We start from the raw sequence: 4656 nt of genomic DNA, 5'->3' as shown, positions 1-4656 counted from the left end.
CGCCCCGCGCCTCAAGGCCCCGCCCCACCGCGGCTGCCCGCGGACCTCCGGCGGCCGTGTCGGGTTCCAACCGGATGTGACATCTCTGGGGGCGACGAGCCGACGCGGCGCGAGGGGTCGGTACCGATCTGGCCCCGGCCTCCTTCATCCCCTAGCGGCGGGCTTGAACCTTCCGTGGTCGCCGCTGTGGCGACCCGCTAAGGGAAGGGGCCCCAGGCGTTCCCAAATAGGTTGACACCTCTGGGGGGAGGGGGGACACAGGGTCGGCCATTAGCAGGCCTGGGACTCCCGTCGGCTGCTGCTAGGGGCGGGATCCCGGGGCGAGGGTCTTGGCCACGTCGCCGCCGAGGGCGCTCGGCCCTGGGGCCCGAGGGCCGAGTCCGACCGACCGGGCCCACAGGCTCTGTGCCGTTTCCCCATCTTTCGTCGAGGCATTGAGCGAACGCCTGGTTCTATACTGTGGAGCATTAAGTGGACTTGTCCACCTTTCAAAACTATTTGGCGCCACCAGCAAGGCCCGGAGGCTCCACGGAAAAGGAATGGAAACAGATGGCAGAAAGACGGGAAAAGAGGTGGTGGGAGGCTGTAGAAAGGACGTCGGAAGGCGGTGAACAAGTGCCGAGTTAAAGGGCATTTGTGTGTTCCCAAAGCTTGCAGTCTGCACTGCTCTAAAGACCCTCCTGTCACGGCTGTGATGGACGTCGGTGATCCCCAAAGTCGGAGGTACTTGCCCCAGGGAGGTGCACAGACACATCGCTGGGGATGTAAAAAACAAAACAAAACAACAACCCATAGCATCTCATTTAATTTTTCAGAAAAATAATTGTAATAACTTAAATATATTTACGTTTAAATGTATTTTAAAACTTAAAAAAATTTATCCTTGTGTGTGTTTTATAAAGTTCAAATTTCGGCTGGCCGGTTAGCTAAGTTGGTTACAGCGCAGTGTTAGACCAAGGTCAAGGGTTCAGATCCCCATACCGGCCAGCTGCAAAACAAGAATAAAAAAGAGTTGAAGTTAGTACGTGCATATGACATACAAGCAAATATACACAGGTTGGGGGTGCATGCTCAGAAAGGTTTGATATGTGGATGATCAAAAATGTTCACAGCCATAGCTCTAGGTTGTTCATTAGCCTCAGAGGACCAGTAAGACATAAGCCATTTGTATGTGGGTACTTGGTGTCCTAGAATGTTTGTACTGTCCCTCTCAAATGGGATTGAGGGGTCCTGATGGAAGTCGGCGGTGGTACTTAGAGCTGGGAAAGGTGAGCAGGCTGGGCGTGGCACATGCTGGGGCTGAAGACCACAGTTTGGAGGAGGGCATCGATGGTAGGGCTGTCATGATAGGGTAAATTGGCCAGAGGGACGAGGGAGGTGGGTCCCCTGGAAGAGCTGAGGAAAGAAAACCTATAAGATGTGTCCTTGCAGGAAACCTGAATTTTCATATTCCAACTGCCTATGCTCTTGATCCTGCCTGATGCTGTCAGTGAAACTCACCTGGTCCTGGCCATTTGGCAGCCATCAATTCCTCTTGTGTGCTGGGGGCCAAGGAGAGCACATGCAATCAGAAGACTGCTCTCCATGATTGCCAATCACTTCAGCCTTCCCTGCAAAGCTAAAGAGGGCTGCTGGGATGTCTGAGATGAACAATTTGGTGGCCTTGTCTGCAGGAAAAGGGGACAGCTAAATTAAAGGTAAGACAATGTTCATAATTGGTTTAGGGTATTAATAGTTTACCCCAGAAAAGAACGACAAAGGGCTCTACAGGTGAGGCAAGGATATGTAGTTCCGAAAGAGAAATTGCGTGGGCTGACAGCTGAAACAACATGCTGCGCTTCACATGGGAGACCTGCCACTGCATTATGTAACAAGGTCACGGTGCCGACCCAAGGCATGCCTGCCTCCTGCTGTCCAGGCAGGGGCCTCTAAGAGTTCTATGTGATGAACAAGCAGGCATGGAAGCCATATGCAAGTATACGTACAAGTATGAGTTCAAGGAAGTTTAGTGACAATTTTTCCTGCCCGGCATGAAGTCACGGCACCTCAATTTTCTCTGGGGGAACCGTCCCTTCTCCACTCTTGGTACACATGGTTTGCATGTGGATGACCCCAATGCTGACCCCTGGCATGGGGACATGCCCAGGTGTAGCCAGTTAGAGCCACTCAGATTGGTGCGAGGATAAGCCCATAATCCAATCTGGACCAATGACAGACCCCAGGGGCTTGTACTGGAACTGTTGGAGTGAGCAGGACCGAAGCCATGTTGGGACCTAAAGCTGCCTGGGCTGCATACGGGGGGGAGGATTTTTAAAAGGACAGTTTTTTCTCTCCACTCTTGCTTCCCATCCCTGACTTTCTTATCTTGCTCGCTAAGTAGGAAAACAAGGCTGAGAAGCTAATTAGTACTGTGCAAAGCTAATAGTTCTTTGAGACTTGTAGAGTTTTGAGAATTGATCAAGGCCAAATGACTGAAGCTGACCTTGGGCACTAGCCAAGTACGCCGGTGCAAATCCGAATCTTGCAGGGTCCTGAGATAACAGCGAAGATGAGAACAGAAACCAGATGAGGCCTTGGCAAGACCTTGTACCAGACCCATAGACACGGACCCCTCGTAACTCACATCTCCTGCTCTCCTGCTTTTCACCTCCCACATTCCATTCCCTCGAGCCTTCCTTTAAAAACCCCTCAGCAAATGTAAGTCTTTGCGATGGGACAGCCTGCCATCCCTTCAGCTGAACACGTCTGCTTTTCTAACACCAACCTTTTTTTTTTCTAAAGATGACCGGTAAGGGGATCTTAACCCTTGGCTTGGTGTTGTCAGCACCACGCTCAGCCAGTGAGCAAACCGGCCATCCCTATATGGGATCCGAACCCGTGGCCTTGGTGTTATCAGCACCGCACTCTCCCGAGTGAGCCACGGGCTGGCCCACTAACACCAACCTTTTGACTTCTGAGTTTTTTCTTTCCTTCTCAAGGGGGTTGGCAGCCGGACCTGAGTCCGGTAAGAGAACGACTGGGAAGGTGGGAGCTCTTTTCTGCTAGGGTTGCTAAACTGGGAGCTCTATTATTGTCTCCCCCCCCCCCCCGAAGAAGACAGCTTGTTGGAAAATGAAGCAAATACAGAGAAAAGCAGTGCTAAGAGATGGAGAGAGCCATGTCCCGATGACATTATTGGAGCTAGAATCACTTGGGCTTTGGGGTCCATTGTAGGAATAATAAATTCCACCCCATGCCCCCTTTTTTGCTTATGCCAGTTTGAGTTCAGATTCTGGCACTTACAACTGAGGATGTCCCAACTCCTAAAAGGATAGGCGTGGGGGGCAACACCCTGGCAAAGGACTACACCATATGTATAAAGCGTTGCTTCCACTTTGGAAAGTCAGGCAGGCGGTGCTCCACACCATCAGCTTCCTAGCCTGTGTTGGGCTGAGTAGGGGATAAAGCTGGCCTGCTGTTTCCATCTCTGTGATGCTGGCGACCCCTAGCAAGGCCGCAGCCCCCTGAAGAGGTAGGGGCTGTCATTGTGGTTCACTCCCGTGTTCCCAGTGCGTAGCACAGTGAGTGTATGGTGAACAAAGGAATTAAATGAACAAAGGGGGAAGGTCGGATATCATGGCAGTTGTTTGAGAGGCACAGTGGGGTGTATGCTCCTCCCAGCCCTGCAGTACGGACATTCATTGAGGTGGTTTCATTTGGGGGCAAGCTAGTAACCTTGTGGAATTGGACTTATCTGGCTTCTAACCTCCCTGCTCCATCGAAACTCTAAGCTCACCAGGGACCTTTACCTTTTCTGTACAAGGGGGACGGTGGCAGTACTTACTTGCTGGGGTTGTTGTGAGGACTGTGTCAATAACTCGTGTATAACTGAAGGACTGATGGAAGGACTAAATTGAGATTTGCTTCAACATCTTTGTCCACGTGCTGGTCACTGTAGAAGCCATATGACGGGCACATTGGAGTTGATTATACTATTTTGTCTACTTTTGGAGATATTTGAAATTTTACAAAATAAAAGGTTGAAAAAATGAATACACATGATACTATAATGGTGGATACATGTCATTACACATTTTTGTCAAAACCCATAGAATGTACAACACCCAGAGTGAACCCTCATGTCAACTATGGGCTTTGGTTGATAATGAAGCACAATGTAGGTTCATCAATTGTAACAAATGGGAGGCTTGGGAGGGGACAGGGGTACATGAGGGGTCTTCAGAAAGCTCATGGTAAGATCTGTATTTTTTTTTTGGTGGCTGGCCAGTGTGGGGATCCGAACCCCTGACCTTGGTGTTATAACACTGCACTCTAACAACTGAGCTAACAGGCCAGCCCCATCTTATCTTTTAATTCTATTTTCCCATGAACTTTTTGAAGCACCCTCATATATAGAACTGTGTGCTTTTCACTCAATTTTGCTGTGAACCTAAAATGGCTCGAGTGGTGCTGATAATATCAAGGTCCCTGTACTGGCCAGCCACCAAATAAATAAAATAAAATAACTCTAAAAAAGAAAGTCTACTGGGGCCGGCCCGGTGGCGCACTGCTACAGTGCGCCGCTTGGTAAGTGCGGTGGCGCTCCTGCCGAGGGTTCGGATCCCACATACAGACCGGCCGCTCACTGGCTGAGTGAGGAGCGGGGGCAACACCGAG

Source organism: Galeopterus variegatus, unplaced genomic scaffold, assembly GCF_000696425.1.
Source record: "Galeopterus variegatus unplaced genomic scaffold, G_variegatus-3.0.2 Scaffold5108, whole genome shotgun sequence".
NCBI lineage: Eukaryota > Metazoa > Chordata > Mammalia > Dermoptera > Cynocephalidae > Galeopterus > Galeopterus variegatus.
The sequence above is the reverse complement of the archived record's forward strand: the minus strand, read 5'-3'. Positions refer to the sequence as shown.